General features: G+C 41.2%; 1 long non-coding RNA gene across 1 annotated transcript; it reads right to left on the bottom strand.

Annotated features, from left to right (window-relative positions):
- Positions 1 to 1,931: 1,931 nt before the first annotated feature.
- On the bottom strand, positions 1,932 to 10,255 carry LOC140824625 (uncharacterized). The gene is made up of 3 exons (XR_012116404.1): positions 10,038 to 10,255; positions 9,869 to 9,975; positions 1,932 to 2,184 (listed from the first exon to the last, which is right to left on the bottom strand). It is a non-coding gene; the product is annotated as an uncharacterized lncRNA (long non-coding RNA).
- Between the last annotated feature and the right edge of the window lie 504 nt (positions 10,256 to 10,759).

The raw sequence follows: 10,759 nt of genomic DNA, 5'->3' as shown, positions 1-10,759 counted from the left end.
CTGCACGGACCCTCACCCAGAGGCCTACACGGGGTCCGTGTCCTTTACGAATTGGAGAGAATATTTTTCTTAAATTAGAGTTTTAATTATTTTGGTTAGAGTTTTAATTATTTTGGCAAGTAGATTTGATATCTTTAAATATGCAATTTTTTATATTTAGGGTTTTGTTACCTATATATAAGCTAGAATACCATGTAAACAATTTAACTTTGGTTCATTATTGATTTATATCAAAATTTTGAGATTTTCTCTCAACCAAAAAGCGAAAGCTTTTGTACACTTCGGTGTTTTCAAAAATCAAACTTATCAAAGGATTTATCTTTTGTGGCGTTTGTCGATTGTTCTTCACTCGGATTGTCAAAGACAAGTTCTTTGAAGGTTCGCTTGAATTTCGATTGTTTACCTTCGTTAATATTTGTTGCTAAATCGTTCGTGATTTAGAGGTGAATATTACACAATTACTTGTCTCAAAGATCGGGAAAACACACGAATCTTATTATCGTAATTGAATAGAGGGTGCGATTCACTTTTAATCGTGTTTGCTATTTATTCGTGTCGAGATTCGCGTCATGCGAAGTGTCGTGTCGTATAAGGATTTGTTCCATGTATATATAAGCGACTGAGTTCAACGTTCATAATCAGAGGATGTCTTCAGATAACTGATACAATCAGCTTTATTACCAAAAGAGGTTCCTGCAGAAAAGCTATAAAACAATCAGACTTGTTTTATACTTAATTGGGTAAAGTGCAATAAATGACTCCGTATAATATTTAATGCTGCAATTAATACTAGTACTAGGAACTTTAACGGTAACATTTAAAGTAGTAACGTTAGGCAACGTCTTCTACTGGTTCTATATTTCTATCCTTTCTACTGCTTTAGTTTTACTAGACCAGTAGCTTTTGATAAGTTATTCTACTGTTTTAGTTTTACTAGACCAGTAGCTTCTGATAAGTTAGTCTACTGTTCTGGTCTGCTGGTTTTAGTTAACATCGCCACAATAAAATTTATGTCTAACAGAAATTATTGTAAATTTAAATTATGCATTAGCAAATCAATGTCATAAAAATTACCAAATACATCACATACAAAGCCTTCAAGCCATACAAAACCTATAAAATTAAAATAAAAGGGCAGAAAATTAAACAAATTATACGCTAAACTCATGAAACCACGCTAAAATCATACTAATAATTTTATGAAATTTATTCGAAAAACCACCCCGAATCACATCTAAAGACTTGAAGCTAGTAAAAAACTGAAAAAATAAAAATAAAATGACAGAAAACCATATGTGACGCTTAAAACTAATGCACATATAGTTTACATATAAAATTTATGTGCCAAAGAACTATAACATGTAATTTTTAATTTTTATTTTATATATTATCACGACGACCACCTCTACGTGCACACATGAGAGAAATAGAAAAGTAGTTGCATATGATACCAATTTAATCACTTCACGAAATTTCAAACTAGTCCTTAACCAAATCACTTAGATATACACCAGGATACTATCACTCTCCCTGAGATGGACATGACGAAGATTCATAATTGTGGCATTGAAGTTGAACATTGCAGCATCAATGCAAGCTATTACTCTAACGCATGCGCCATGGAAATAAAATAAGCATCGATACACAAAACAAAAAATAAAAAAGATTTATGAATTAATGAACTGAAAAGAGAAACCAAAGTTGAGTCTCCGTTACTAAAATTTAAAGGAGAAATTCATTATCAGTAATAGCCAAAAAAAAATGGTCCCTGACATTAACAGAAAAAGAATACACCAAAGAGAATAACAAAGATCTAAACATTTCATAATCAAAAGAATAAAAGTTTCATTAACAAATGATGGTCAAACACAACCATAACATGAAACATCAAGATTCAATATTTAATAAAGGAATATAAAAAATATGGCATCCTTGTACGTAAACCACCAAAACATCTGATGGGACAGCCAAGAAAATTGCAGTAAAAGTAGAAATTTACCAGTTCAAAATAATTCGTGCATCCGGGATTTTTGGGAGACAGATCGTTATCATGGACGATGTCACCGGCTGTCACATCGTGTGGGATGCAAAATAGCATCAGTAAAAAAACGCATAAAATCTCTGAAATTCCATGGCTAAGCTTCATATTTATAGGAGCAATTTCCTCTTTATGTCTTGATTTAACTGCATCACCAATTGTAGCCGATTTATAGAGAGATTTTTGCGAGGCAAACCAACCAACAGCAAATCAAAAATTGTAGTGACCCGTTCCAGAATCACCTACTAAACAAAATTAAGCATGCAATTAACTTAATTAATAACAATCAGAGATAATGGCGGAAAAGGTCAACAAATGATAGATATACAACCCAATCGAAAATCCAGAACAACTTAAACTAAAATGAAAGTATGCGGTACAATCATATCGAAACAAAGCAGTACTGAAGAAATAACTCAACCGGCTACTCCACGTCCTCCTCATCCTCCTCCTGAGCCATCCAACCTGAGGCCTGCCCCGCGGAAATGGGGTGTCCAAGATAAACAAAACCGAGGACGTGAGCGATAAGAACGCCCAGTACAAAAGCATGAGTATACAAGCCTATATGAAATGCACATGCTATGATATGATACCAGGGTAGTCAAGAAACAGGAGTCACAAAAGATCTCAATATGCTCAGTCTAGAGGCGCCAAGTGGATAGTGCCGCGCGGTACTCCTCTGGGTCACTGCATCCACTACAAGATCAGACGTGGACCTAAAATGTCCCGGATCACCGAAGCCCTCCGGACCCGTCGGCCACTGTGTACTCTCGGTGTCCATGCGTCCACAAGACAGGGCTGAGCGGCCCCACAAGATATAGCTTATCTCGAAAGAGATACAGCTCAACAATAAAAGCTATCTCGAAAGAGATACGGCTCAAGATGAAATGTAATATGCAGCAATAAGCGTGACATAATAGCATGCATCATATGACATATATCAATGCAGCAAGTAATCATGCAACACATATAAGAATGTATACTCGACCAGGATATCTCGGATAGTACTTTCGTACCTCAAACCAGTAGATCCTAGCAATCAGCCCTAGAATCAAGCCTGCGTCCGTAGTCAGCCCACTGATGCCGCTAGCTCCCAACTAGAGCACAGTTCCGCTACAAAACCAGTAGCTCCCCGCTAGTGCCTGAACCTCGGGAAAAGACTAGAAACCCATCAGAAACGACTAAAACGCTCTGGAACACTCGGAATTGGCGAGTAAAAAGTGAAGCCTCGCGCCTCTATTTATAGTCAAACTTCGGAAGCTCCGATCCACTTCGGAAGATCCGATCCGGTACACTTCGGACCTTCCGAACCCTGCATGTCTTCCACGGGTCCAGCCACCTGTCTCGGACGATCCGAACCCTGATCGGACGATCCGAATCCTGCATGTCTTCCACGGGTCCAGCCACCTGGCTCGGACGATCCGAATCCTGATCGGACGATCCGAACGCTGATCGGACGATCCGAACCCTGTTCGGTCCTTCCGATCCCACCGAAATATAATTAATCCAATAATTAACTCAAATTAGGCATCGGGATACTACATTCTCCCCCCCTAAAAAGGATTTCGTCCGCGAAATCGTCTCTGAAAAATGACAATTCTGAACAACAATACATTCAACTTAAGAATGAATTACAACCGAAAGTACAACTGAAATTACAATCATAACTGAAAATACTACAACTAGAACAACTCTGGATGCTCTGACCGCATACGACTCTCTAGTTCCCAAGTAGCTTCTTCAGTGCCTCTGCGCTGCCACTGAATTAAGACAAGAGGAATGATCTTATTTCGCAACACCTTGTCTTTGCGATCTAGAATCCGAACTGGTCGTTCCACGTAAGACAAATCCGAATCAAGTTGAACTTCAGAGGGATGTAAGATGTGAGACTCATCTGCTACATATCGTCTCAACAAAGATACGTGGAACACATCATGAATACTTGATAGGTACGGCGGCAATGCAAGTCTGTAAGCCAAATCTCCCACGCTTTCCAATATTTCAAATGGACCAATAAATCTCGGAGACAGCTTACCCTTGAGACCAAATCTCAAAATCCTGCGAAAAGGCGAAACTCGGAGAAACACTTTCTCACCTGGCTGAAATTGAAGAGATCGACGCTTGGTGTTCGCATAACTCGCTTGTCGATCTTGAGCAGTCTTAATCCGCTTCTTGATTACTGCAACCTTATCAATAGCCTGCTGGACTAACTCTGGTCCTTCAACATGTCGTTCCCCAATTTCGTCCCAGAATAATGGAGTACGACAACGTCGCCCATACAACGCCTCAAATGGTGCCATACCAATACTACGATGATAGCTGTTGTTGTACGCGAACTCAATCAAAGGCAAATGATCCTGCCAAACGGTTCCGAAATCCATAACACAAGCTCGCATCATATCCTCAAGTGTACGGATAGTCCTCTCTGTCTGACCGTCGGTCTCTGGATGATAAGCCGTACTCAAACTTAGTGAAGTACCCAATGCTGACTGGAAACTACCCCAAAATCGTGAGGTAAAACGAGGATCTCTGTCACTAACAATACTGACTGGCACTCCATGCAAACGTAAAATCTCTTGAATATACAATCGAGCCATACGATCGAAAGTGAAATCACGGTTATATGGCAGAAAATGAGCAGACTTGGTGAGTCGATCCACCACTACCCAAATAGCATCACTGTTCCTCGAAGACAATGGCAAGTGAGTAATGAAGTCCATCGCGATATGCTCCCACTTCCATTCAGGAATAGGTAAGTTCAACAATAATCCTCCCGGTCGACGGTGCTCTGCCTTAACCTGCTGACAAACTAGACACTTGGAGACAAACTGATAAATGCTGCGCTTCATTCCTTTCCACCAAAATCGTGTCCTCAAATCTTTATACATCTTGTTGCTTCCCGGATGAACACTCAACTTGCTTCGATGAGCCTGAGACAAGATCTCTTCCCTCAAAGTATCATCCTCTGGTACTACAACCCGATTAGACAAACACAGAAGACCATTAGACTGATAATGGAAATTACTATTTCCACCAACCAACCGAGCTAATCTTTGAGTCTTGAGATCAGACATCTGAGCATCTCGAATCCGAGTGAACAAAGTTGGCTCAGATAAAATGGTAGCAACACGAATGCTCTCCATACCTTTCCGATGTTTGAACTTAAACCCCAACGAACAACAATCCTGGACAGTACTAGACATAGCACTGGTCTGAAGTGCAGAGGCTCTCACCTTGCGACTAAGAGCATCGGCTGTGAGATTCGCAGAACCTGGATGGTACTTGATCACACAGTCATAATCTTTAAGTAGATCCATCCAACGACGTTGTCTCATGTTCAACTCAACCTGAGTGAACAGATACTTCAGACTCTTATGATCAGTAAAGATTTCAAACTGAACACCGTACAAATAATGACGCCAGATCTTCAGCGCAAACACAATAGCTGCCAACTCTAGATCATGAATAGGGTACTTCTCCTCGTGAGATTTTAACTGTCTGGAAGCATAAGCGATCACATGACCATTCTGCGTCAACACACACCCTAAGCCTTGAAAAGAGGCATCGGTGTAAACACTGAAACCATCAGATCCTGACGGTAACGCCAAAACAGGTGCAGAAGTCAGAAGTCGACGAAGCTCTCTGAAACTATCTTCGCACTCAGATGACCACTCAAATGGAACATCCTTCCGAGTAAGCTGCGTCAATGGTCTAGCTACCTGAGAGAAATTCACGATGAAGCGACGATAATACCCTGCCAGACCTAGAAAACTACGGATCTCGGCCACTGTCGTCGGACGTGACCAATTCAGCACTGCCTCAATCTTGCTAGGATCCACAGAAACTCCTTCCTTGGAAATCACATGACCAAGGAATACTACACAATTAATCCAGAACTCGCACTTACTCAGCTTACCATACAATTGCTTCTCGCGAAGAATCTGCAACACCATCCTCAAGTGATGGATATGCTCTTCCACACTGTGAGAATAAATCAAGATATCATCGATGAAAACCACAACAAACTGATCTAAAAAATCCCGAAAGACTCGGTTCATCAGATCCATAAACACCGCTGGCGCATTTGTCAATCCGAATGGCATAACTAGAAACTCGTAATGCCCATATCGAGTACGAAATGCAGTCTTGGAAATATCATCATCTCTAACTCTCAACTGATGATAACCCGATCGCAAGTCAATCTTGGAGTAAACAGAGGTACCCTGAAGCTGATCGAACAAGTCATCAATACGAGGTAATGGATACTTGTTTTTGATCGTCACACGATTCAGCTGGCGATAATCAATACACAATCGCATCGATCCATCCTTTTTCTTGACAAACAAGACTGGAGCTCCCCAAGGTGAAACACTCGGGCGAATATAACCTTTATCAAGAAGATCCTGCAATTGTTGCTTCAATTCTCTCATCTCTGACGAAGCAACACGATAGGGGGCACGAGAAATCGGTGTAGTCCCTGGCATTAACTCGATGCCAAATTCCACCTCTCTAATCGGAGGAAAACCAGGAATCTCATCTGGGAAAACATCAGGAAATTCACAAACCACTGGAATATCATCTGTACCAACACTACTTGTGGATGAATCAATCGCATAGATGAGGTAGCCTTCCCCGCCCGACTCTAAAGCACGACAGGCTTTCAGAGCAGATATCACTGGCATCGGAGGTCGCGCTCCCTCACCATAGAAAAACCAACTAGAGCTCTCACTCGTACGAAACTGAACAAGCTTCTGGTAACAATCCACAGTAGCTCGGTAGGTAGTCAATAGGTCTATACCCAAAATACAATCAAAATCTTCCATCTCTAGGATTATAAGATTCGCATTCAATTCGTTACCCTCAAAATCTAAGGGACAACCCATCACTAGACGCTTTGCTAACACCTAATGACCCATCGGAGTAAAAACGGAAAGAATGACGTCTAGAGAAACATACGGTAACTTATGACGCTTAACAAATCGTGCAGAAATGAATGAATGTGATGCTCCGGTATCAATAAGAACAAAAACAGGAATACCGCATAAACAAAAAGTACCTGCGATGACTCTCCCTGACTCATCTGCAGCCTGATCCTGGTTCAGTGCAAATACCTGACCTTGGGCACGAGGTCGAAGGTTTGAACTACCCATTGCCTGACCCTGCATCCTCTGCTGAACAGTCGTCTGAGATCCGGAACCAGATCCTGCTCCACCTCGCAACTGAGGACAATTCTTCTTAAGATGACCCATCTCTCCGCACTGAAAACAAGCTCCCGCGGCTGATCGGCACTGCTCCGATGGATGGTTCTTCCCACAATACACACAAGAAACCTTCTTCTTACCAAAGCGAAAAATACCGCTAGACCGAGTTCCCGATCCAGAAGAAGAAGAACCTGACTTCTTGAAAGACTGAGATCGAGGGCTCAAAGTATTCGGAGGTCTAGAAGAAAGAATAGACCTACCACGCTGAAGACTGATCTCTGCCTGGCGACACCGGTTCACTAACCCATCATAAGAAGTAGGATTATCGCAGACAGTGACTCGATCAAAGATTTCCTGGTTAAGACCCTGAAGGAAATGGTCATACTTGGCCTCAGAACTGCCACTAATATGAGGAGCAAAGGGTAACAACTCGAAGAACTTCTGCTGATATTCATCAACAGACATACTACCCTGCTTAAGATTCAGAAGTTCAATCGTCTTTGCCTGGCGAAGGGCTGGAGGAAAATATAGCTGCATGAAAGCTGCACGGAAATCGGCCCAAGTCACCCTACCCTGAGACTGGACTATCGGCACAGAAGTCGATCGCCACCACTTGCGCGCACGGCCCTCGAGAAGAAAACTAAGGGTCTCCATCTGCTGCTCTTCGGTGCACTGGAATGCACGGAAACAACTCTCCATGCGCTCTAACCAATCCTCAGCAACATCGGGAGTCTCACCACCGACTAAAGGCTTAGGCCCCATCTGAATGAAACGGTGCATCTCAAAACGCCTAGGGCCATCACGACGATGGCGATGTTCACGATGACGCCTACGATCGTCCTGGTCACCCCAACGACCTACACTCCCCTGACTACTCTCATCACCAAAGTGGTCAGCCATCGCTACAAGATAGAATGGGGAAAATGGTAAAATGGTCAACGAAAAATCCCAAAACAGAATCTATATCCCAAAATCATAAGCATGCTCTGATACCATAAATGTAGTGACCCGTTCCAGAATCACCTACTAAACAAGAATTAAGCATGCAATTAACTTAATTAATAACAATCAGAGATAATGGCGGAAAAGGTCAACAAATGATAGATATACAACCCAATCGAAAATCCAGAACAACTTAAACTAAAATGAAAGTATGCGGTACAATCATATCGAAACAAAGCAGTACTGAAGAAATAACTCAACCGGCTACTCCACGTCCTCCTCATCCTCCTCCTGAGCCATCCAACCTGAGGCCTGCCCCGCGGAAATGGGGTGTCCAAGATAAACAAAACCGAGGACGTGAGCGATAAGAACGCCCAGTACAAAAGCATGAGTATACAAGCCTATATGAAATGCACATGCTATGATATGATACCAGGGTAGTCAAGAAACAGGAGTCACAAAAGATCTCAATATGCTCAGTCTAGAGGCGCCAAGTGGATAGTGCCGCGCGGTACTCCTCTGGGTCACTGCATCCACTACAAGATCAGACGTGGACCTAAAATGTCCCGGATCACCGAAGCCCTCCGGACCCGTTGGCCACTATGTACTCTCGGTGTCCATGCGTCCACAAGACAGGGCTGAGCGGCCCCACAAGATATAGCTTATCTCGAAAGAGATACAGCTCAACAATAAAAGCTATCTCGAAAGAGATACGGCTCAAGATGAAATGTAATATGCAGCAATAAGCGTGACATAATAGCATGCATCATATGACATATATCAATGCAGCAAGTAATCATGCAACACATATAAGAATGTATACTCGACCAGGATATCTCGGATAGTACTTTCGTACCTCAAACCAGTAGATCCTAGCAATCAGCCCTAGAATCAAGCCTGCGTCCGTAGTCAGCCCACTGATGCTGCTAGCTCCCAACTAGAGCACAGTTCCGCTACAAAACCAGTAGCTCCTCGCTAGTGCCTGAACCTCGGGAAAAGACTAGAAACCCATCAGAAACGACTAAAATGCTCTGGAACACTCGGAATTGGCGAGTAAAAAGTGAAGCCTCGCGCCTCTATTTATAGTCAAACTTCGGAAGCTCCGATCCACTTCGGAAGATCCGATCCGGTACACTTCGGACCTTCCGATCCTGCATGTCTTCCACGGGTCCAGCCACCTGTCTCGGACGATCCGAACCCTGATCGGACGATCCGAATCCTGCATGTCTTCCACGGGTCCAGCCACCTGGCTCGGACGATCCGAATCCTGATCGGACGATCCGAACGCTGATCGGACGATCCGAACCCTGTTCGGTCCTTCCGATCCCACCGAAATATAATTAATCCAATAATTAACTCAAATTAGGCATCGGGATACTACAAAAATAAATGAAGGCAGTGCCTTCTTATTCTTTATCTAAGATAATACCCTCAACTGCGTGACCGTAAAATGAGAAAAAGGTGTGCGGGGTATTTACTGCATTTCGACTATGCGGGAGTTATAAGTATAACCTTAACATTTATATTAATTTTAGCTATACAAACCAAAGATTTTTTCGACCTATACGTTGTTTAGAATGTAACATGAAAGATTTTTTCACCAAATAAAAAGACAGACTATATTAATGATACAAACCATTATGCATTATCATTTCATGGACAAAATTGGCAAAAGAATGAATCGAACATGTCACAGGACGTTACACAAAAGAAACCTCCTGGCAGATAGAGATTTCTAATCCTCTTGAAATCCCACAACGGATTTTTGAGCTTCTTGCACAATTTGTGAAATCCCTGCAAATAATAATATGTGAAGAAGATGAAAAGAATAAAAAACAAAGAATGGTAAAAATTACACAGAGACCCGACTGAAATAAATCTCATTTTTAGCGTTCCAAGATAAATTGATTTTCGAGGGAGACGATTTGAAATAGGGAAGTGAAGTTTATGAAGGTGAACCAACCATAACTGAGAGAATTGTGCAGAGGTGTGTGGAACAGTTTTGTTGAAGATGTGGATTGATTTTTAGAGAGAAAGATATTATCGAGGTGAGGCAAAAGGGCAAAAAGGTAAAAAAAAAATTTGGTGTCCGTTGGAGAAGTTTTTATGAGCACCTCTGATTTAATAAAATAGTAGAAAATAGTAAAGATATAAAATAAATAGAAAAATATATTAATGCGTTCTTCATAAAATTGAATTGAAATAACAAAATGTAAATTACTGAAAAGTTTTTGCTAAATACATTGCAAATAAAGTTGAAATTGTCAATCTCCTTTTATTTGCAAAAAAGTAGCAAAATATTGTAAGTAAGAAACTTGATAAAAATGAAGAATACAATTCTAGCAATAGTTAAGCTATATTAAATCATTTATGGAATACACCAACTTTTTTTTGCTTTATTTGAAATATAAATCAACAAATTAAGTAGATAGAATAATGAAAATTTTAATTTTTCAAATCTACGTTAAAGTCAAGTTAAATAATGTAATTCAAATAATTTAAAATCCAGCGACGTTGGCTATTTATGGATACTATTGGTCGAACTCCTGCCTCCATAATCTGTGTTCACCATGTATGA

The sequence above is a fragment of the Primulina eburnea genome, chromosome 2, assembly GCF_022965805.1.
Source record: "Primulina eburnea isolate SZY01 chromosome 2, ASM2296580v1, whole genome shotgun sequence".
Lineage (NCBI taxonomy): Eukaryota > Viridiplantae > Streptophyta > Magnoliopsida > Lamiales > Gesneriaceae > Primulina > Primulina eburnea.
Note: the sequence above shows the minus strand (reverse complement) of the source record. Positions and strands in the feature narration are given on the sequence as shown.